Source organism: Orcinus orca, chromosome 13 (genome assembly GCF_937001465.1).
Source record: "Orcinus orca chromosome 13, mOrcOrc1.1, whole genome shotgun sequence".
In the NCBI taxonomy this organism is placed as follows: domain Eukaryota; kingdom Metazoa; phylum Chordata; class Mammalia; order Artiodactyla; family Delphinidae; genus Orcinus; species Orcinus orca.
In genome coordinates this window covers 8,906,455-8,931,352 of record NC_064571.1, presented here as the reverse complement: position 1 = coordinate 8,931,352, position 24,898 = coordinate 8,906,455, and the positions used below count along the sequence as shown (strand labels likewise).

General features: G+C 48.8%; 1 protein-coding gene across 1 annotated transcript in view; it reads right to left on the bottom strand.

Annotated features, from left to right (window-relative positions):
* The window catches only part of FAM178B (family with sequence similarity 178 member B), a 72,564-nt gene extending 70,015 nt beyond the window's left edge, over positions 1 to 2,549 (bottom strand). Inside the window, exon 1 of the mRNA XM_049696264.1 lies at positions 2,526 to 2,549. The gene's annotated coding sequence lies outside the window, so the exon portion shown is untranslated. The remainder of the gene's footprint in view (positions 1 to 2,525) is intronic.
* Positions 2,550 to 24,898: the final 22,349 nt, after the last annotated feature.

The following is a 24,898-nucleotide window of genomic DNA, read 5'->3' as shown; positions in this document are numbered from 1 at the left end:
ATGGCCCGGGCCACCTCCAGCCCCACAGCTGTGGGTTCTGGGAGGAGATTTCTTGCATGTAAACCTGTGTAGGTCCGAGCCGGGAGCACCAGGCCCGGCGCCCGCCCTCGCTCCGCAATCTGAGACAAACTGCTGGCTTAACCTGTGCCAAGATTTCCCACTTTGTGCAGTGGAAAGAAAGACAATATCCCTCTTCACCGAACAGCAAGAAGAAGCAAATCTACTTCAAGAAGTGATTTCTTTAAATCTCCTTCACTTTCCCCCCCAAACCTCTAATGATAAAAACGATACGTGTTTATCACAGAAAGTGTGGAAAATACAGAGGAGTCTAATGAGGAGAAGAAAAGTCACCTGCCATCTCACAAAGTGTTCACTTTTTCTCCGGTGAGAAACTGAACCATACTGTTCTCTGAGCGATCAAGTAACATTTCCTTCTTCCTCCATCTTCGTGCTTCCGGCTGCGCACAACGGGATAATTATTGAACGGCTAGCAAGTAACCCTCACGCTTGTGTCTGGGCTTGAAGTCCTTGGCACAAACAGGAAATAAAGGATGACCCCCCCCCCCCAGGCTAAAGGGTGACCTTCAGGAAGTGGCCCTTCCCCGGTGCATGGCAGGCGCCCCCTGACCTGGCCGCGGGCAGGGCGCGGGCATTCCTCCAGGAAGCCCCGCGAGCCAGGCCCTGCAGCCCCATCTCTGCCCTGCTTCGTGAGCAAACCTGAGGGCGCAGGGTCTGGATTCCCCGCTCCAGGGAAGCTGGCTGGCCACCTGGCCCCATTTGGCACGGCCGCTCGGATCCCAGGCCACCGCACCACGGGCCATCTCATCTGTCAAACACTTCCTGCCGGCCATCCAGCCTGGGACAGAAAACCTGCTGTTGGCACAGAGCCCGAGGAGAAGCAGCTCAGGAAGCCGCCTGCCTTTCCCCTCTTATCTCCTCCCCTGCCCAGCCACGCTCTGTCCCTCTCCTTCCTCCAGCTCCACTATCTTACTTCTTTCTCTTCATTCCTTTTTCCCGCCTTTTCATCATCTCTTTATCAGAAATATTTTCAATTTGGCAATGGGAACTTTTACCAATATGCATACCCTCAGACCCAATCACCTCACGTCATATGCAGGGATCTACTCCAGAACTGCAGACAAAATATTTCTGTATAAGGATACTCTCTACCACATTGTTTACAGTGGGGGGAAAAGTTGGAAACAACCTGCATGTTGAGAAAAATGAGGAAAATGGTTAAATATGTTGGGGCATCAATGCCACGGGATACAGTTTCACCATTAACATTTCTTTGTCTAATTGCAACATTTGGGCCTTGTTTGGATTCTGATTTCAACAACATATTAAAAAACACTTAAAAGACAACCAAGGAAATCTGAATGCTGACTGATATTAATGCTATTAAGAAATTCTGATATTTTTTAGGTGTAATAATATACTGAAGTTTTGTCTAAAGACAGAGTCTTTTAGAGACACAGACTGAAGTGCTTACCAAATTAAATTGTATGTGTCTGGGATTTGCTTAAAAATAATCCTGAGGGGACAACGTTAGTGGGCAGGGGTAGAGATGAACCAAGATTGGCTTTGAGTTGGTAACTGACGTTGAGCGACGGGTACATGGAGGTACACTCTACTTTTATGTATGTTTGAAACTTCCCATGATAAAGAGTTTTAAAGGAAACACATCAAAACATTGTTATCTTTCTATTATAAAATAAGATGGACTAGCCGGAAAAGAGAACAAGATTCCTGCATTCAAGTGCTAATGTGGCCCCAACCTCCACGTGCCTTACAGGCTGGGGCAGGGGTTGGTGGGGGCTGGTGGCCTCTCCTCCATCCCCTCGGCCCGCCAAGGCCCAGCAGGGCACCAGCCCCCTGGAGGGCCGCTGCACTGCATCCTGTGCGCTTTCTCTCTCTCTTATTCTTAGACATGTGAACTCACAGTTGCAAGCGTTGCGTGGTATTGTGGTAAAGTTTTCAAAAATCCCCTAAAAAATCAACATAGTCAGGGGTTATGTGATAATGACCATGAACACCTTCTAACGAGAGGAGGACCAGGGTGGCTGTCCTAACGTTATACAGAGCGTACCTGGGGCTGGGGACAAACTTTTCAGGGTCAGCATCACACACAGACCCAAGGAGGAGGAGGAAGTGGCCATGACAGGCTCTGGAGAACTGCTGGATGGCCGGGAAAGTGGCTCCAGTGTTGATGGAGACATAACCCGAAAGGCATGTATGATGGGTGTGACCAGAGCCGTTCCATGAAACTGGGGCATGGGGGAGGGAGAGGCAACACAATTACAGAACAGATGCCTAATATCTGCTGTAATGTAAGATTTTTTAAAGTGTGTACATCTAAATTGGTAAATGAAATATTATAAGTTGACGTGTGCTATTTCATCTGTTTCCCTAAACGCTGACATATCCAAATTGGCAAAACACAGCTTTGGATTGCCTCATGTGGGGTGGTCCTTACCACTGGGTTCCCTGAGGGAGGGGCCTGGTAATGCCGCGCCAATGTTTACCTGAGGAACAGCTCTTCCAGGCGGCTCTGTGGCTTCAGGTGTGAACAGTCCAGGATGCAGGGCAGAGGGTGATGCCGGGGTAGAAACACAGTCTCGCCTGGATGTACTGCTGGGATGACCTGCAGTGACACGGAGAACCTCTCCACCAGCTTCCTGGCAAAGCAAGAGGCAGGAGAGCCGGGCGTCAGCAGGCACACCTGGTCTGCAGCCTGGAGGGAGGCCAGGGGGAACCAGATGGCTGCCCCCGCCCTGCAGCCCCCGCCTGGTTGGGACCAGCCCAGGGACACGGCGCCACCTGCTGACGGAGGGGGAGCCCGAGAGATACAGACTGAGGAGCCCTTCCCCCTCCCACTCTCGGTCAGACCCCAACCCCTCCCTCAGGGCCTTGGTCCAGGAGCCAGAATCCTGGTCCCAGATCCTGCCCCACCCATGGGCTGCGTTCAAACTTTCACTGAGTGCCCACGACTGCGAGTGCCAGGCGTGGGTTGCCCTTGCACGGACAGGAAAAGCGTAACGGGATCACGGCAATGCCCTCCAGCAAGGGGACCAGCCTCAGAGCTGCTACACGGTGCCTCGAGGGGAGGACTCTCCCCCGCGTGGACTGCTTGGACTCTCCCTCTGAGCAGCGTCCTCAAGCTCCTCTGAGCAGAAGGACTCTCCAGGGAGCCTGCTAAATGCAGACACCCCGGCCCACGCTGCCCTGGGAGTCTCATTCAGTGGATCAGGGATGGGCCGCACGGACAGGGAAGAAACAGGGAGATACATTCCGACTCTATGGGCACGTGGCCCGCACGGACAGGGAAGAAACAGGGAGATACATTCCGACTCTATGGGCACGCATCTAAGGGAGGCGGTGAAGAGGATTCCTAAGAATGAGGCAGATCTCTGCACCACGCAGGATGGAATGATCCCCTGAGCACAGCACGCAGTGGGTGAAAATAGCAAGTTGCAGAATAGGAGGTGCGTGTGCGCGCGCGCAGGTCAACACACAGACATGCACACGCACGTTCTTAGACACAGGCAACACCCCCCCACACAACTGATGCGCCCAACCAAGGTCTGGGGTCGTCCCTAGGGAACGGTATGGGGGAGGGGAAGGAAGAAGAGACATTTCCCGTTTATTATAAGCAACTGTGTTCGGCTTGATTTTGCGGTAACATAACATACACTTAACAATAAAAATAACAAAATAAAACGAGCCACCCCCTCCTCTCACCAGAGGAAGGCCCATACCCAGGTTCTCAGCCAGGCCCTGAGGCAGTGAACTTGGAGGGGACACTGCCAGGGACTCCCGTGAGGATTTGGGACCGAGTGGCCAGCACTGGAAGTGGAGGTGCAGAGCTGGTGGTCCACCAGCTGGCCAGAGGAAACCTGTCACGCTCTGGCCAAGTGACCTAAGGTAAGGAGGGTCATCCTAAGGATGAAATGGCACAATGAATGGGAATGACGTCGGAAAATTGGGGAGATTCTTATCCCGCAGCCTTTGGAAGTAGCCTTGGCAAACCACCCCACAAACAGTGAAACAATTTTCTGTTCTGTTAATTTCTTTGCTCTTTGAGTTTCTGGCTATCTACAGTTCCCTATGTTGTTTTTATAATTTGAAGAAAGGTACTAATTATTAGAAGTTTGTAAGAACTAGGCTCATCTGTAAAAAGTTCTCAGCTCCTGTCCCCCAAACCATCGTTCAAAGGGACTTTTGTGATATTAAATATAATGCATGTGCATTATTAAGAACTCTGAGATGACTCTCTCGCATCTAATTGAGGATTTCCTGTGCAGCCCAGAACTGAGGATAAAAGATGATGCTGTGGTATAAATATCCTCCCCTCCCCTGCCCCAGCACACACATAAGGTCTTTTAACTTTAAGAACAGAGAATATAGGACACTGTCTATTCAAGACGCAAGCAATCCTTGGAGCGGGAGCAGATGATCTGCTCAGGATGACTGGGGGCCTTTCTATGATGCGTAATTGTGGCGGTCACGTGACTCCCAGTCACAGGCGGCCTGCCCGCCAGATGGTCGCCAGCCCCCAGCCTCGGCCTCACCCCTTCCAGACCCACACCCCTGCTTGGCACCCCCCATCCCACCCCCGGCCCCATTCAGGGATGGAAGAGGCTGCTGGCTTTGTACATCAGTAATTTTCTTTGAAGCAGAGAACTGAACTGTCCCATCAAAATGATCCCACATCAAAACAACCACCTCCGTGGCTGCTGTCAAAAAAGGCTTTCTCAAAGTACTACTTGAAAGTGTCACGTGCCCAGAAAATTATCAGCAATTTCATAGCCTGGCACACCGTATGCCCAGATAACTCCCTTTCTGTGGGGAATTTTCAAAACATCCAGGCCATGACTTCCAGAATCCTGGATGCACTCAGGAGAAAGGCAAACAGATAGAAAGATGATTCTGGCTACAGAGATGTCTCAAAATGTTTACTTCCAAGGCTATCCATCCAGGGAGTGGGGAACCTGGAAAGCAAATCCATGGCTCCCGACATAGAAAACTGCTTCATCACTCATGATGCCACCAAGGCCTTCGGCCCAAACCCGCAGATTCCATTCAGTCCTCATGCTCTACAGGGAGCCATCGTGAGACCACGAGGCACCCTTTGCCTGCCCCTGGGCAGTGTGTGGAAACAGGGACCAGTTAGGAGACAGGCGTCCCCTAATCCGGGCCAGGGGCCAGCAATTGCACACAGGCTGTGGCCTCCTCTCGCCCGCCTGTTTCTGTAAACGAGGTCTCAGTGCGACACAGGCAGGCTCGCCGGTTACGATGGCCGACATGGTTGACGGGTGCTTTCCCGCCACGGCAGCACAGCCACGTAGCCGCCGACAGGCTGTATGGTCCTCAAAGCCTGAAATGTTTACTATTCACAGAAAGTCTGCTGATCCCCGATCAAGTCCAAAGACAATTAGCAGAAAGACTTGAGACAAAAAGCACACGGGCAGCCAAGGTGCTGCTTGGGCTCCTCTCTGGGCATCAGTGATGGTGAGAATCATTTGGGGGTCCTGAGAGTGGGGGCCCCCAGGTGTCTGTGTGTCATCGCTCACGCCCCTCGGTGAGTGGATGCAGAATGCTGACTCAGCGTGAGCACCCAAACCAGACCATCACGGCTGGGACCTGAATAACGTCACCCGGACGCATAGAGAAAGCAAGGCCCGGACAGGCAGGCAATCCAGGGTGTGTGGACCAGCCTGGCCTCAGTCACATGGGGGCACATGGGGCCTGAGGGAGGGAAGGGAGAAAGGAAAGGAAGGCAGACAGACAGACAGATCTGTCCCGGCTCCACTTTCCCCCTCTGCTGCTGCCCAGTCTCCTCTTTTGCCGTCTCCTCTCATTCTCCTCTGAACCTACTCCAGGCAGGCTCGCCCCAGGCGCCCCCCCAGGGCTGCTCCTGTCAACGTCACCGTGACCTCTACGTTGTGCCCCCCCTGCTCTTCTCTCTGTGCCGGCTCCCGGCTGATCTCATCTGGTTTTGCAGCTCTAAATGTCACCTATACATGGTGATTCCCAAGCTGGCCTCTCTAGACAAGGGGGTCCTTGTCTTGGTCTCACCCCGGGGGTCCCCCAAGTGAACTCTTGTGCCCGTGCCTGCCACCCCCCAGCGTGCGTCACTCAGCCCTCCTCCATTAAATAAAGACAACTCCGACCTTCTGGCTGCTCAGGCCAGAATCCCCGGGGTCCCTCTGATTCCTCTCTTTCTCCCAGAGCCTCCATCCAGCTCGTCAGCAAACCCCGTCGGTTCTACCCTGAAGACGTACCCAGAGTTTGCCTCCTCCTCAGCACCCGGCCCTGTCTCCGGGATTACTACCGTGGCGCCCTCCGCCCCCACCTCCCCTGCGCCCCGCCCCCCGAGTCTACCCCCCACCCAGTTCAGATGAGCGGCAGCCAGCTTCCTGCAGCCTCCCTAACCTCCTCTCTCCTGCCTGCTGCCGCCGCAAGGCCCTCCCAGGGCCGCCTCTCACCATCTTCAGGGCTCTGCTGAAAAGTCAGCCACTCACAGAGGCCTTCCCTGACCCCTCCTCCGAAACTTCCAGTCCTCCCGGCACTGCTGACACCCCCTCCCCACTCTCTCCTTTCTCATGAGCACCTGTCACACAACTTCCTTCATTCACCGTGTGCATTGGTGGTCTCCCCGCCCTGACTGCGGGCAACACGGGGGCAGAGACCTCTGTCTGGTTCTCTTCCTGCTGTACCCCCAGAGTCTGCACAGAGCCTAGCACAAAGTTGGCACGTAACAGATGTTTAACGGATGGGTGGACAGACGGATGGACAGACGGACGGACAAATGGATGAATGGATAACAGGGTACCCTGAAGATGAATTCAACTGTGGTCCTCAGGTATCTCCCAGACTCCATGGTACAGATGACTCCAGCCCTCCCTCCAGCCAATGGGCCAGCAGACTCCGGCCCAGACGACAGCTCTGACAGAAGCCGCCTTCCTTCCCCACACAGGGGAAGACAGAAAATGTCACGTGGCTGTATTTTCCCGTGTAAAGTCAATGTTCATTCAGACTGTAGTTTGAGACCTGGTTCCACACGTTTGGGCAGACAACTGGGGAAGAGCAGGCCGTATTTTATACCTCTGTGTCTTCAAAGGCCCACACTAGACCCTGACACACAGTAGGTGAATAAATGCTTCTCGAATCAATGAACAGATGTGGGATTAAGAGAAAGATGCAGCTTGAGAACTCATCAACAGCACACAAACCGCGGTTGAAACCGTCCAGAACCAAGGGCAGGTGAGCACTTAAACCCTCTGCCTGGAGAGGCGGGTGCGGGGACTTGGCCCTGAGTGGGCACACGCCTCCCCTCCCACCTGTGCCCACTCCCCGCACCTGTGCTCTGGTGTGAGCGGCACGTTATCAGGATCCGAGGAGTTGAGGTCAAGACAGTCCTGCAGAAGCAGCTTCTCTCGCTCTTGCTCCAGGGCCTGTTGCCTGCCGGAAGGTGAGAGGTGAAAATAGGGTCAGTGCAGTGCCTGCTCATCCGGCCCGTCACTGGGCTGCAGGGGCCTCCCAGGGCACAGCAAGGCCTAGGCACGGGGACCAGGGAGCTGGGAGCCCTGTCTCCCTGCACACAGCTCTCAGACTTAGATTCCTGGGGCGGGGGAGGGACTGCACTGCATCAGCTGTGCTGCCTGAAAGAAGACAATTTACGCTACACAACGTCAAACGCACCTTTATTTGTGTACTTTGCTCTGGCATCTGCTCGCTCTTTAACACACCAGGGGCAGGGCCTAGCCCTTCTGCTCCTCCCGCGTCCAGCCCTGTGCCCATGGCTCCCCCGGGCCTGCCTCTCCAGCCCCAAGTGGCAGCCCCCCAGGGCCTGCTCCTTCCCTACTGCACCTGCCCTGCCCCGCCCCTGAGTTCATTTTCTCCCTCCAGGCCTGAGCGCCTCACTTCCCTTTTCTTTTTTTTTTGCGGTATGCGGGCCTCTCACTGCTGTGGCCTCTCCCGTTGCGGAGCACAGGCTCCGGACGCACAGGCTCAGCTGCCATGGCTCACGGGCCCAGCCGCTCCGCGGCATGTGGGATCTTCCCGGACCGGGGCACGAACCCGTGTCCCCTGCACCGGCAGGCGGACTCTCAATCACTGCGCCACCAGGGAAGCCCTCACTTCCCTTTTCAATCGGCCCCACCAGAGGCCCTGTGTGCCGACCATCATCTTGCCGGAGCCCGGCTCCCTCACCTCCTGCCCTGAGCACACGCAAACCCCAAAAGGGGGCACCAGTCCCCGCCTGGCCTTCTGCGTCCTTGCTCCCTCCAGCTGTCCAGGGTGCTCACCCTGGCTTTGCCCACTGGTCCTCGGTTCTCAAAGGCTTCGCCTCCAGCCCAGCCTGTGTTGGGTTCAGATCCTTTGAGCCAGCCACTAGATGGATGATTTCCAGCCAAATGTTGCCGGTCCTCCCGACATCGTGCACCTAATTCTCAATTCCTCTTCCCTACACAGGCCCCAGCCACCCAGGGCAGCAGGTCCCACGGGAGCTCCCCGAGGCCCCGTCTCATCACCATTCACCCTGTTCCCCCCTCATGCTTCCCATCCATTCTCCATAACGCAGCCTGAGCGCACTCTCTTAAACACATGGCAAAACGCATCAGGACCTGCTTAAACTTTGCCCATGACTCGACCTGTGCTCACGAGGGTCCCGTTCACATCTCGGCTGCATCTCCTGCTCTGTCCACTCCCCACACTCTGCCACCGAGAATTCCAGTCCTAGCCAGCCAGGAGAGGCACGGTCTGTCCTTCCTGCCTTTACATGTGTGGTCACTCCTGCTGCCCTCCCAACTCTTGTCCTCCAAGGTCCAAGGCCAAGGATCCCCCCTGGGGAGCCTGTCCTGATTCCCAGGCTAAGTTAGATGCCACTATTCCAGGCCTCCCCATAGCAGCTTTACAGTACAGGAAATACTAGAACCATTGCATTCAATTCCAGGTGAGTAGGGCTCACCATCATATCCGTATATCCAGTGCCTGGCACAGGGCGCAGGGCAGAGCAGGAACCTTCCCATGCAAGGCACTGAGGAGCGGGTAGTTCCCCGCGCGTGTTCACTTTCCTGCTGACACTTCTGAGTATCTAATATATTTACAGCTGGATACCGTGCAAACGTACAGACACGGCCCCTTCCCTAACTTACCCTCTGGTTAGGAAAAAATATACTCAGGTAAAGGAGTTAAACAACAAAAGTCATGGGCTATTAAGAGCCCAGAGGAGAAAGATGACTCTGGGGTGGGGTCAGGAGTAGACACAGGAGAGAAAACAATCATTCATCCCACACGTGTATTTAACCCCCTCTTGCGGGCAAGAACATGGGCTGGGAATTGGGAAAAACAGAGACCAGTGAGATGTCACTCCGACAAGAACCCAAGCATCAGACAACAGCACCGCCTCTTAACTTCCGCAAAGTGAGTGTGCACACACTGAGCAAAAACAACACCGGAGAAGGGATGAGAACACCAGAAGAATAAGCCTGCGGGCAACGTGCTCCCGTGCATCAAAGCGCAAGCCCAGGGGTGAAGTCCACTGCGTCCCAGCCGCCCCAGTCCTCGCGGCCAATGGAGGAGCAGGATTCTAGTGTCTTCACCACCAAATGGGCCCTCAGGGCAAGCCAACCATAGCACTTGCTTTCCAGTAAAGAAAGAGCACCGGGGTTGGTTTCCATCCCCACCTCCGCCTCCCTAAGGGATTTCCAGTTCTGATGGGATGTGACTTTTGCCTTTAGAAACCAACTTCCACGTGAGACATGCTCACCATAATCCCAGGGGGAGGGCAGGTGAACTAGACCAAGCGCTACGGAATAACGACCAAAGCGTGTTCGGGTGGCGGCGCGGGGCAGGGCGCAGGAAAAGCTGGCACCTTACCCCCCGCCCCTCCCACTCCACCTCCGTCACCGTGGAGTCGATCGTCAGGCTGTGCGCCTCGGTATCAAAGCAGTGTGCTTCTTCCGCTTCGCTCGGTGGGAGCTGAGCAAGCCCTAAACCAGCATGAACTGGGCAAAATAGCGCCGAGGTGGGGACAGAACCGGAACGAGGGCTCTGTGCGTGGTGAGGGTCTGGGGCTCCCTGCCTCAGAGGTGCTGCCCTTTGAGCCGCTACTGTTCTGCACACTCGTTATTCACCAGGGCACACAGGGCACTCAGGAGGCATGCTGATGGCGGGGGTAGGCTGCTTTATCCTGAGAGGAATTTGCTCTGAGTCTCTGAGGACAAACCCATGAAATTACTGCCAACCCCACAGAAATGAAGACCCCCATGATGGACCCTCCCCACTCACCTCTTCTCCTGCAGTAAGTAATCCAAGCTGTTGACGTAGCACTCGGAGTCCCCAGAGGCAATCTGGAGAAGCCACATGGGAATGGGCAAGAAAGAGGAAGACAGAGACAGGGAAAAAGAATAAAACTGAAGCTCCATGAAGCCCGTTACTTATTTTGTTTACTTTTCTGAACAGGCAATACATTCAATCACTCACCTCCATCCCCAGCCGCCCAGGTCCCTCCCCATAGGTGACCACAGGTGTTTACTGCTGGCTGTGCTGAGATACTGTACACACAGACAAGCAAACAGTAAAACATCATAGACTCTCTCCTTCAACACAGGTGGTAGCACGCTACACCCCCTATTCTGCACTTTGCTGATTTTCAGTTAACAATATGTCTTCAGGGTCATTCCATATCAATACTAAAGGGATAGTTTTTTTGTTTGTTTGTTTGTTTGTTTTAAAAAAAACCAGTTCCATGGTACTCTGATTTATGATTAGAACATAATTTATTAGTTCCCTAGTGATTGGCATTTTGGTTATTGGCAATCTTGAGCTATTACAAATAAATCCTATTCTTAGAATAAATTTCCTGGATCTATGGGCACTCAAATGTCCCCACAATCTTCCCAGCAACCACAGTTTATTCCCGGCTTAAAGTTCATCACTGAAGTTTCCACTTCGGAATCCCAGGTCGCTGGACCACAGTTAGCCTGAGGCTTTGTGCCTGACCTCGCCCAGACCCATGAGCCCAACCACAGCTGCAAAAGCCTTGATGGGACCCACACAGGGGCGGCATCAAATACGGTACCACCCCAGGCATTTTTATTAGCAGGAGTTAGGAGCAGAAATAAAGGGAGAGGTGCAGCCCAGCCTTGGGGGCCCAAGCTCCCAGGCACGAGGGCCCAGGGGCTGGGGAGAGGTGGCGGGGTGTGTGTGACCAAGGAGGGACAGTCAAGGCGAGGTGGCCGAAGGAGGGCAGTTGGGGCGTGGCTGAGGAGGATGGCCAAAAAGGGGTGGCTTGGGGGTGACTAAGGAGAGGTGGATGAAGAAGGGCGGCAAGGAGAGGAGGCCAAGGGGCAGTTCCTGGCTTACCGAGGTGTGGGCGTCCACCCATGGCGCTGCAGCCTTTGGGCTGGTGCCTGCCATGCTCCAGAACGGCTCCTCCAGTGAGGCCAGACCCCCCACGGGGTCTGGGTCCTGGGACTCCTGCTTTGACTCCTTGGGCAGCTGGTGGGCCAGTCTTCTCAGGCCCCGAGGCCCCGCCGTGCCTGCCTGCCTCTGGGCTGGGGCCCCGCTGTCAGTCAGCGGGGCCCTTGGCTTCAGGAACTCCACGGGCGGTGGGCTCCAGTCGCTGGGGAACATGTCACCATCGGCCTGCATCTTGGGCTTCTTCGGCGACTTGGGAGCTGGAGCAGAGGAGGGGCTGCAAAGGCGCCGTGTGGGGTGCAGGAGCCCCTGGTGCAGGGGGTGGTCGAGGCAGCTGCTCTTCAGGTCGGGCAAGAGGATGGGCCTGGCGGCGGCTGCCTGAACCCCTGTGGACGGGACAGAGCCCTGCAGTGTCCCCACCTGCCTGCCACCATCCCAGCCACAGCACCACACTGGCTGAGGAGAGGGGTGGCTTGGGATTGCTGTGGGCAGCATGCAAGGGGAGTCCCTCAACTGTGCGTTTCCCACTCCCTCGTGGCCCCAAACGTCAGAAAGGCTCTACCTGCACAGGGGAGCGACACCCACCTTCTCTCCAAGGACTGGCTAGCACAGCCTTCTCGGGCCTGGCCATCTGCACACCACTGGGCGTTTTATCCTGGAAGGAAGCACCTGTCAGGTGAGGCGAGCCTCCAGAAGAGAGCTAAGTGCTCTAGAGGAGGTCCTGGGCCCCTGGGTGCCCAGGAAGGAACTCCCCCTCCAGCTCCACCCCAAGGACTCAGCACACGTACCACAAAGATCAAGTTGCTGAGGTGAAGGAGGCTTGATCTGACCTCTCATTTCAAGGACATGATGGGCAAGTGTAAAGACATCAACAGTTTTTAAACCTGTATGAAATATTGCATAAAACAATATTATACAAACCTATCGTAGTAATCATTTCATGATGTACATAAGTCAAATCGTTATGCTGTACACTTTAGACTTATAAAATGGTATATGTCAATTATATCTTAATACAATTGTAAAAAAAGAAAAACACTTAAAAAAGAAAAAAGAAATGTCATACACATATGTTAAGAAACACACAATGTTTAAAGATATAATTTGTGCCAATAAAAACATAAAGAGGAGGGATGGAGTTGTATAGGAGCAGAGTTTTTGTATACTATTGAAGCTAGGTTGGTACTAATTCAAACAGGTCTGTAATAAACTTAAGATATAAATTATAATCTCCAGTGTCACTACTAACAAAATAACTTCAAAATATATAGAAAAGGAAATAAGGAGGGAATCAAAATCACACACTACAAAGAAAATCAGTTAAACACAAAAGAAGTCAGTAATGGATGAACTGAGAAACAAAAAAAGACGTAAGATGTATAAGAAACAAACAGTAAAGTGGCAGAAATTCTTCCTTATCAGTAATTAGTTTAAACATAAATGGAGTAAATTCTCAAATCAAAAGGCAGATACTGGCAAAATGGACTAAAAAAACATGATCCAACTATATGCTATCTACAAGAGATTCACTTTACATCTAATGATACAAATAGATTGAAAGTGAAAGGACGGAAAAGATACTCCATGTAAATAGAAACCCAAAGAGACCTGGGGTGGCTATATTAGCATCAGAAAAAATAGATGTTAAGTCAAAAATTGCTAGGAGACAAAGCAAGCCATTATCCATGGATATAAGGGTCAGTCATCAATAACATATAACAATTATAAACATATATGCACCTAAAAACAGAGCTCCAAACTATGTGATGCAAAATGACAGAGCCGAAGGGAGAAATAATTATAAAATAATCACTGAAGGCTTCAATATCCTACTTTCAACAATGAAATTATATGGAAGATCAAACGAAAACAGAGGACTTGAGCAACACTATAAACCAACTAAACATAACCAGACGGACACAGAACCCTTCACCCTGCAACAGCACAATGTGCATTCTTTGCAAATACACGTAGAATTTCTTCAGGATAAATTATCCGTTAGGCCAGAAAACAAGTCTCAATACATTTTAAAATACTGAATTCATATAAAGTATCTTTCCCTCTCACAATAGAAACTAGAAATAAATGACAGAAGAAATTTCACAAATACACAGAAGTAAAACAAACTCTTTAACTATACGTATATATATATACACCAAAGGAGTAAAACTGAGTTCCAGAAATAAACACATACATCTATGGTCAACTGATTTTCAATAAAGATGCCAAGAACATTCAATGGAGAAAGAAGAGTCTTTTCAACAAATGGTGCTAGGCAACTGGACATCCACATTCAAAAGAATGACACTGGACCCTTGTCTCACCGGACACTGTACACAATAATTAATTCAAAATAGATGAACAACCTAAACAGAAGCACTAAAACCATATGACTCAGAGGAAAACATAGGGGTAAGTCTTCATGGCTTCAGATTTGGCAATGGTTTCTTAAGATAAGACATCAACAGCATAGGCAACAAAAGAAAAACTACATAAATAGGATTTCATCAAAATTTAAAATTTTACACTTCAAAGGATATTGTCAAGAAAATAAAAGGACAACCTACAGAATGTGACAAAATATTTGCAAACCATTTATTTGATTAGGGTCTAGGATCCAGAATATATAAAGAACTCTTACAACTTAGCAACAAAAAGGTAAAAAATCCAATGAAAAAATAAGCAAGACTTGAATAGGCATTTTCAAAAGAGGATACACAGAGGGCCAACCAGCACATGAGAAGATGCTCAATGCTGACAGTCACTTTATTAGGGAAGTGTGCATCAAAAACACAATGAAATGCTACTTCACACCCACCAGGATGTCTATCACCAAAAACAAAAACAAAAAATAACTAGTGTTGGTGAGGACTGGAGAAATTGGAACCCTCATACATTGCTGTTGTGAATGTAAAAAATGGTACAGCCACTGTGGAAGACAGGTTGGCAGTTCCTCAGTTAGTTAACGATAGAATTACCATATGAATTACCAAATGACGCAGGAATTCCACTCCTAAGTATATACCCAAAAGAAGTGAAAACAGGTTCTCAGACAAATCCTTGCACGTGAATGTTCCCAGTAGCACTCTTCACATAGCCGAAAGGTGGAAATAATGCAAATGCCTATCAACTACTGAACGGATAAAATGTGGTATATCCACACAATGGAATATTATTGAGCCACAACAAGGAATGAAGCACTGATACACGCTATAACAATGGATAAACCTCAAAAACGTTATGCTAAGTGAAAGAAGACAGACACAAAAGCATCATACATATGATTCTCTATATATGAAATGCCCAGAGTAAGCAAATCCACAGAGACAGAAAGTAGACTAGTGGTTGCCAGGTGCTGTGGGAGGTGGGGGGGAGGGGAGGAGGAATGAGGAGTGACTACTTAACGCGTAAGCTTTCCTCTCTGGATCATGAAAATGCTCTAGAACTAGACAGCGCTAACACTTGCACAACACCGTGAATGTACCAAATGCCACTGGATTATACACTTTAAAATGGTTACAATGGTAAGTCTTATGTATATTTTACCACAATAAAAGATAAATAAATATATAAATTATACATGGGGGAAAAGTGTATGCAAAATAATGTCAAGTAAGTAGAGGTCAACACAATTTGGTAGAAATCATGAATTAAAAAGAAAAAAAACAGAACTTCCCCGGTGGCGCAGTGGTTAAGAATCCCCCTGCCAATGCAGGGGACACGGGTTTGAGCCCTGGTCTGGGAAGATCGCACATGCCACAGAGTGACCAAGCCCATGCGCCACAACTACTGAGCCTGCGCTCTAGAGCCCGCGAGCCACAAATACTGAGCCCACGTGCCACAACTACTGAAGCCCGTAAGCCTAGAGCCCGTGCTCTGCAACAAGAGAAGCCACTGCAATGAGAAGCCTGCACACCGCAAAGAAGAGTAGCCCCCACTCGCTGCAACTAGAGAAAGCCAGCATGCAGCAATGAAGACCCAATGCAGCTAAAAATAAATTTTAAAAAAAACTTAAAAAAAAAGAAAAAAATTACAGAAATATGAAATAACCATATTAAGTGAAGGAGTTATGGCTGTAATTTTTTGCAAAATTGTTTAAATAATAAAATGTTCTAAATTTGTGCCTATCTAAGCACTGGAGGGCAGCATCAGAAGCCTTTAGGGGACCAGTGAGATAAGGATGGCACTAAAAATCATCCTGTCCTGGTTCTGACATCCTGCCCTCCTTTGGGCCTTCAGGAGGTGTTGCCCAGGATTGCCCATCCTCCCACTTGCCAGTGGGATTTTTTTTCTAGTTTTTCTGCCTTAAAAAATAATCACTCTTCCTCCCAGTCCTTCTTGAAAATTGCTTCTGATTCAACCTTCCTAAGCATCAACTCAATCGTGTAACCTCCTCTGCTCAGAAGCCATTGCTGGGCAAAGGTTCACACATGAGGCATCTTTAGAAGGTGATGAAAATATTCTCTATCGTGACTGTGGTGGTGGTTCCTCAAAAACTACATACGATTGTCAAAGCTCATGGACCTGCACATCTAGAAAGGGTAAATTTTACTGGATGTAAGTTATACCTCCATAAACCTAACTTAACAAATAACACCAGCTTCCACTTAGCAAATATTGAGACTTTTCAACATATAAAATTATTTCCACATTAGAAATCATCTGGAGGAAAACACAACATACAAATTCTGTTAAATGAAATGAAAATGCTTCTGGGATAATCTAAGCCATCTCTGTATATACGGTGTCCACTGTTGGCCTTCCCAGTTCTGCCCTCAATGGGGACCCTGGCAAGTGCTAAGAAATCACTGAACTTCCCCTTGTAAAGGAGAAGTGGGAGCAGCGGGGGTTCAAGTCTTGATAGGAGCCCCCCGGTGGCATATTTTCCTCCTGCTGTGGGGTGATACTTGGGCCATGGTGTGCCTTCTACCTAGGAGGCCCCTTTGGCCCTGGGGAAACAAGAAGGACGAGGGTGGGGCCTAGTGGAAAGGGAGCCAGAATGGAGGCTTCAGGATGAGCCAAGCAGAGGATACGGTCTGGGAAATAGGAGAGCAGTTGTCCATCGGGCCTGTAGGACAAGAGAGCAGGCAGGGTGTCAGGGTGAAGGAGCATCAAGGTGCATGTATTAGTCAGCTTGGGCTGCTGTAACAAGTAGCACAGACTGGGCGGCTCAAACAACAGACATTTATTTCACAATTCTGTGAGGCTAGATGTCAAAGATCAAGGTGTCTGCAGGGTTGGTTTCTTCTGAACCCGTCTCCTTGGCTTGCACATGGCTCTCTCCTCCCTGTGTCATCCACATGGTTTCTCCTCTGTATGCCTGTGTCCTAAGCTCCTCTTCTTCTAAGGACCCCAGTCATATTGGATTAGGGCCCACTCTCAATGACCTCATTTAACCTTAATGACCTCTTTAAAGACCTTATCTCCAAATACAGTCACATTGTGAGGTGCTGGGGGTTAGGACTTCAACATATGAATTTTAGGGGATCACAATTTACGTGCCTTTGGCAGCACATTATTACGTGCCTTTGAGCTCTGTGCAAGGTGGAGGCTGGGAGTAGAGGCCTCTAAAAATGCTGACAATTCTTGATGTGTATCAGAAAGGATGATACTGAAAGTCCCAGGTCTTTCCCATGTTCTTGATTCAGACATCATTTTACTGCCAATATGGCCATGACATCAGCATGATCACAGTGGACAGCCCAGACGTCAGCTCAGGCAAACAAAAACTGTGAGCAATCTTCTATCTGAACTCTCAGTGGTTTAATATGTGAGATGACGGGTAAACACCAGCAAAAAAAAAAAAAAAATTGCTCTTATAGCCAGAATATCTGAAAAGCTGTTTGGTCCATAAGTAACAATGCATCTAGTGGAAAATGTCTCCATTCCTGAGAAAACTGGGGACTAAGACCTGGATCCTCCCAGCAGTGCTCACAGAGGATGAGACATATGTGGGGCGAAGGTCTAAGCATGCTGATGACACCTCCAGCTTTTTCATGGAAGCATTTTATTTATTTATTTATTTATTTTTATTATTATTTTGCAGTACACGGGCCTCTCACTGTTGTGGCCTCTCCCGTTGCAGAGCACAGGCTCCGGATGCACAGGCTCAGCGGCCATGGCTCACGGTCCCAGCCGCTCCGCGGCATGTGGGATCTTCCCGGACCGGGGCACGAACCCGTGTCCCCTGCATCGGCAGGTGGACTCTCAACCACTGCGCCACCAGGGAAGCCCCCATGGAAGCATTTTAACAGACAAACTGCAAAGTTGGTCAGGAGTAAAATTTCAAAATTCTGCAGAAGTCAAAGAGCAATAAAATATTCCCTTTGCTTACTGATAATACACAGAAAAGGGCTTTGGAAAAGAGCCTGGAAGTTCCTCAAATGATTAAACACAGAGGTACCACATGACCCAACAAAAGCATCCCTAGGTATGTACACGAGAGAAATGAAAACATTTGTCCACACAACATCTTGCACACGGATGTCCACAGCAGCATCATTCACAACAGCCAAAAAGTGGAAACAACTGAAATGCCCATCAGTCATTGAGTGGATCAACAAAATGTGCTATGTCCATATCATGGATATTGTTGGCCATGAAAAGGAATGAAGTACTGAGACGCGCTATGACGTGGATGGACCTCAAAAACACCACAGCAAGCAAAGAAGCCAGACTCATAGGAGCACATGTTGTGGGTTCCATTTATACGAAGTGTCCAGAATAGGCAAGTCATAGAGACACAAAGCAGATTCCTAGTTGCTTAGGGCTGGGAGAGAGGAGGTAAGGTGGGGTGAGAGCTCAGGGATGCTGGGTTTCTTCTGGGGTGACGAAAACGTCTAAGATTGACTTTGGCGATGGTTGCACAGCTCTATGAACTATACTCTTTAAATGGGTGAGTTGTGTGGTATGTGAATTTTATCTCAGTAAAACTGTTTTTAAAAGAAAGTAAGTACAAGCAGAGTAAAACTAAAGGTCACCGCTGTCGATGAAGTTGAAGATTCTGAGAGGGCAGAGGACTTCAGTAACAGGAAGCTGGGAAACACGGTCAAAGCTGTTCACATTGTAGATGCTGATCAAGAAGCAAGAAGGAAAAGAAAACCAAAGAATAAAATGTATCACTAAAATCTTCCAGAAATATTCTATGTGAATGATAATGCCTTCTGGGAATTTTGGGGGCAATTACAGCTACTCTTTTTTTTTTTTTTGCGGTACGCAGGCCTCTCACTGTTGTGGCCTCTCCCGTTGCGGAGCACAGGCTCCGGACGCGCAGGCTCAGCGGCCACGGCTCACGGGCCCAGCCACTCCGCGGCATGTGGGATCGTCCCGGACCGGGGCACGAACCCATGTCCCCTGCACCGACAGGCGGACTTTCAACCACTGCGCCACCAGGGAAGCCCGCTACTCTTTTTAAAAACACTTTTATTTGAGGTTCTTAGTGCAAAGCTGAGTCTAGAACATTTGCCTAAACCAAGCAAATGCTTTGGTGAGCAGAAGTCCATGGAGATGATAAAACATAAAAAGAATCAGAAACCGCTGATATAATGAGACCAAATCCATGCAGAAAAAGCTGCGTGCAACGGGGGTGGGAGGGGTGAGGGGGTGGGAGGAGAGGCTATGTTCTCCTTTTTAAATCGGTTTCTTTTCTGAGCACAAGTGCTTTCTGTGTCTTCTGAACAATGCGGAGCCCACTACGTTTAGGAAAAACAGCACAGCCTTTGTTCCAGTCCAGAGTCGATGGCTTTTGCTGTTCCAATTTCAAGATCATGACAAGCAGCACACTCTGGTCCATGACAGCTCAGCAGTTCCGGGCTCAGATGGAGCGCCGGGCGCAGGGCGGGAGCATGGTGAGGTGGGCTAGGTGGGTGGCTGTCCTTGCTGAGTGAGGAAGCGGCACGGTCTCTCAGCCCCTCCTCTGCACCCTCATCACCACACTGGGGAGTCCCAGCTCTTCCTGAGTCACCTGAGTGCACAGACGGAGTCTCATCTCCCTACCCCAGCGCCTAGCCCAGGGCCCAGCCCAGAAGGAAGCTCAGAAAACTAGTCGATGCTATCGTACGCTTATATGTCGGCTTGGGCCGCCTTAACAAAATACCATAGGCTGGGGGGTGCTTAAACCACAGATTTATTTCTCACAGCTCTGAAGGCTGGCAGAGCCAGACCCAGGTGCTGGATGGTAGGTTATATTCTGAGGCCTTTTCTTGTGCCTCACGGGAGGCTGCCATCTCTCTCGATCTTTCTTTTGTGCACTCACAGGATGGGAGCCGGTAGAAAGCGAGCCTGTGTGTGCACTGTGGTCTCTTTCTCTTCTAAGGATGTTAATCCCGGCATGGGCCCCACCCTCATGACCTAACCTAACCCTAATTACCTCCCAAGGCCCCATCTCCAAATACCATCACATTGAGGGTAAGGGCTGCAACGCAAGAATCTGCGGGGGAGACACAGTTCAGCCCATTGTGACATGCAATATACCAAACATCACTACACCAGGGACAAATCAAATTAACCAACTTTAAAGGACAATATACATGCAGAAAAGGGAACCAGGGTAAGAATACAGCTTGATGAATTTTCACCAAGTGAACACACCCAGGCAACCATGACCTAAGTCCAAAAAATAGCATATACCAGCACCCCAGGGTCCTCCTCACGCTGCTTCCCAGTCAGGACCCCTCCCCTCTGCTCAAAAGGTAGGACTTCCATAGATTCGTCTCGCCTGTTTTTTGAATAATGCATAAATGAATCGCACAGCATGGATTCTTCTGTGTCTGGCTTCTTTTGGTCAGTGTTATGTTTGTGCACGTTTGTCTTCATTGCTCTGTAGTGTTCTGTTGTATGAATACAGGCTCAACTCTTCTACTATTGATGGATATCTTTGTTGTTTCCAGTTTCTGACTATGAATAATGCTTCCATGAACGTTGTTATACTCGCCTTTTGTACACACAGAGCCACATACCCACACACCCAGTCACATGCATTTCTGTTGGGAACGCACCTAGGTGTCGAACTGGTGGGTCACGAAATAGTTATGTCCATTTGTGGTAGCAAAGGCCAAATGGTTTCAAAGTGGTAGGATGAATTTACCCTCCTATCAGCCATTTATCAGTTCCCCTCATTCTACCCTTGCCAACACTTGAGAACGTCAGTCTTTTCAATGTTTACCATCCTAGGAGGTGTGTACTAGTTTCTCATTGCATTGTTCAATTTGTACTTCCCCAATTATAATGAGATGGAGCAAATTTTCCTATTGCATTGTCCTCCTGGATATCTTCTTTTATAAAGTGCCTGTTGCCCATTTTCCTATTGAGTTGTCCTTTTCAAAATTTCTTCATCTGGAGGCATTCTTCATATATTCTCAAGGCGAACCCTCTGTCAGTTACATGTGCTGCAAATATTTTCTCCCACTAGATGGCTTGTCTTTTCACTCTCTTAATGGTGTGTTTAAAAGAAGTTTGTAAGTTTACTGTAGACTAATTTATCAACAGTGTCTTCTATATTTAGCACATTCTGCATCCTGTTTAAGAAATTTTCCTCTATCTCAAAGTCACAAACATATCCTCATATGTCAACTTTTAGAATTTCTGTTATTTACAATTCATACTTGGATCTATAATCCACACAAGATACATTTAAATTGTTATTGGTGTATAACTTAGATAAGGTGCACAAATCTTAACTACTGAGCTTGATGATTTTATATACATATATGTAACTACCACCCAGATCAAAACATTGAACATTTCTCACACCCTAGGATCTCTCATACCTCCTTCAGTCAATAACCCCAAAGATAACAATACGTTGCCTCTATCACCATCAATTATTTTGCCTGTTTTGGAACTTTAGATACACAGAATCATACATTTGGTACTCTTCTGGGTCTGATTACATTTTGCTCAGCGTTGATTAACATTGAGATTCATCCATGTTGTTGCACGTTGCTGCTGTCCATTCATCTTCGTTATTGTATAGTACTCCATATAAATACATCACAACTTCTTTTTTTAATATTTATTTATTTATTATTTATCTTGGCTGCACCGGGTCTTAGTTGCAGCACATGGGATCTTCGTTGTGGCATGTGGGCTTCTTAGTTACGGCACGCACACTGTTAGTTGCGGCATGCATGCGGGATCTAGTTCCCCGACCAGGGATCAAACCTGTGCCCCCCTGCATTGGGAGTGCAGAGTCTTACCCACTGGACCATCAGGGAAGTCCCCATCACAACTTCTTTACCCACTCTCCTTTTGATAGACGATTAGGTTGTTTCTTATTTCAAGGTATTATGAATAATAAGGTTGCTATGAATATTCTCGTACATGCTTTTGAAGGACATAAACACTCTTTTATGTCAGATATCTACCAGGATACACAAAACTTTGATGCTACCACACTATGAAAAACATTTAGATTTGTCAAGCTCTCCCTGCCAAAAACACATAGCATATTTTATCTATAATACATCTATAGTTCCCACATCTATAATTCTTTTTGGAAAGAACTGTGAGAACCAGTCTTCTCTGTTTTTTATTTTGAAATAATTTCAGACTTACAAAACATTACAAAAATAACACAAAGAATTCCACATGCCCTTCATCCAACTTTCTCAAATGTTAACACTGCATTATACTTGCTTTATCATTACCTCTCTCTAACGTATGTGCATGTGTGTGTGTGTGTGTGTGTGTGTGTAAATATGTGATCTTGACACTGTTGGAAGAGTACTGGCTAGTTACTTGGTAGATTCTGTACACTTGGGTTTGTGTGATGTTTCCTCACAACTGGGTTCAGGTTATATGTTTGGGGCAGGAACACACAGATGTGACGCTGAGTCCTTCTCAGAGCCTCGTATTCGAAGGCACAGATGTCAATTTGTCCCATTACTGACGTTGCTAACTTTCATCACTTGGCGAAGGTGGTATCTGCCAGGTTTCTCCACCATAATATTACAATTTTCCCTTTGTAATTAACTAACATCTTATGGGAAGATGCTTTGAGACTATGTAAACATCCTGTTTCTCATCATACTTTCATTTCCTAGTTTTAGCATCCATTGATTCTTGCCTGAAACAATTTTTATGGGAATGGTTGAAAACTAGTTTTTGTTTGCTTTTAATAACTTCAAATTTTGCAAAAATCTTACAGTAATAACCAGTACTTCTCACAAATCAAATGGAAGCCTGGAAGATCACTAGACTTTTACCACAGAAACATCCCCAGAGTCACCTTCAAAGATTAAAAGAATAAAACTGGCAAACTGGTGGTGGCACCGGCAGTGGCTACATTCTCAGGCCAAGTGTAACCCTCCCCTGAAGGCCTGAGAGGCAGCCAAAGAAGAGAGAGAACAACTCTCCTAAAAGTCTCCGATTCTGTACAAACCACCCGCAGACAATCTTGATGCAGGCCGAGAAAAGACGTTTTGCATGCTCAAAGCATCTCATTCTAGAAGGAGCATATAAGGTCAGCCAGGGCAGGGATGGGAGGCAGGCGTCAAGGCTGGCAGATCCTGAGGTCCCCAGGGTCCAGCTCATGTCTTCTCTGGAGACAAAGCAGAAGGCGAACTACAGACTGTGTTTCTAGGAGATTCTCACCTCTGTAGCTCTCCCCAGGCTGAGACCTGCTCACCTGTTTAAACACCAAACCCAGCACAGACAACCTGCTGCACCAGCTGGGATCCCGCTATGTTGCAGCTTAACCAGTCAGGCTCCCTGGGAGCAATGTCACCAAGAGAGCTGACATAGAAACAGGTTCTAATTTATAAGAGGACTAGGTCCCAAAAGCTCATTCTGAAAGCCAAGAGTTAGAAATAAGAGAGATGGGGGCTGGAGAGAAAGACAGTGTCCAGGTTAGCTCACAAAACCAGTAACTCACGAAGCAGCTGCAGGGAGGATTGAGGGCTGTGAAACGGAACCTTGACCCAGAACATGATTCCTACGAGATGAAGACTGACCTAGGCACCAGAAAGACAACTTGCCCCAACTTGTCCAGTAGAGTTCTGCTCAGCAAAACCCAACTTAGCATCTCTGATGTGTCAGGTCTTGTGCTGAGCCCTGGGATACCAAGGAAGGGGAAGATAGGGCCTCTGCCCTTGAACTTGCAGCACTGGGAGGTGTCTGCTAAGAGACAGACCCGGGGTCACCAAGACCCCAGTGGATGATGGAGCCTGGGCCCCACTGTCCCAAAAGGTGTGTTCAGATTGGCTGGTCATGAGCAGGCTTATGGGCTAGGGCTGCCTGCTCAGCGGGCAGCTAAGGCTGGTTGCCGTAAAGCACGTGCCCCTCAAAGGTATTGCTCTGCCAGTGGTTATACAGCAGTCCAATTTTCCCCGCAAAGAAGACACATCCACCAGCTGTTTCTTCCCTCTCCAACCCACAAAGTAATACACTTTTTTTACTTGTACCTATTGTTCTTGGCTTTGACCAACCCCCTCCCTTGAGTTCCTTGAAAACATTAGCATTTTCAAAGAAGAAGAAATGAGCCACAGTAGAGAAACACAGTCTGATAACAGGTCATCTTTTCTGCCTGAGGCTCCAACTCTGAAACCTGCAATTCATCAGAGCTAACATTTTAAGAGCACTGTGACCTTCTGTGCAACTAAGAAAGACAAAAAGCTGCCAGATGAACGACGGCACAGAGGAAGACACCATCCACTGTGGGACCCAGCTCAACATCGAGCTGTTAAAACGTGAGCAAAGATGCATCCTAGAACCAATTAAAAACGATAATTCTGGTTAGTCTGACCGGCTCCGAGCGCTGTGTGCTAGGTGTCGAGATGGGAACACTGGAGGGGACAAAAGCAATGATGTGAAGGCCCTGCTCCAGTCCAATGGGGAGACACACTTATCGTCTAAACTTTACTTCTTCTTCCGCTGTCTCCCCTGCAAGCCCGCAACACCCAACCATCCAAGGCCTATTCCTCCTCAATCTCGCTCAATTCTTTCCACATTAAGGAGCCCATCTTAGAGCACGGCTCCCTGGTTCGGCCATGTTCCCACCTCCCCAGTGCAGCCCAGGGACTGGGGCTCTGTCTGTCAAACGTACCCCACTGCAGGACCCCAAGTCCTGCAAACCCAAGTCCAAAGCCTTTATCAGCCTCCGTCCCCAGCCTCTCCCATTCTTCATCATGGTCTCACATTTGATTTCAACACATCACCTCACTTTTTTGTTCTTTTACTTTCCAGGCTACAAGAAAAATAAAGTAATCTGTCTTAAAGTGTGACCACCAGGGCAAATAATTACGGACTCCATAGTGCTTTGAGCCTTGATACATTAAGATCCAAGATTAACTCAGAATATTACAACTATTGTGCTTTTATGAAGACCATTTCTTCAAGATGCCTTATTCCTAACACCATGCTTTATGTCTGTCCCTTTAAACAAATATTTAATAGCTCAGGAATGTCAGTGAGGGCAGAGGCTCTGGTCAGCAAGGACTCAGCTCACTATTTGAAAGATGAAACAAGATGAGTTTTA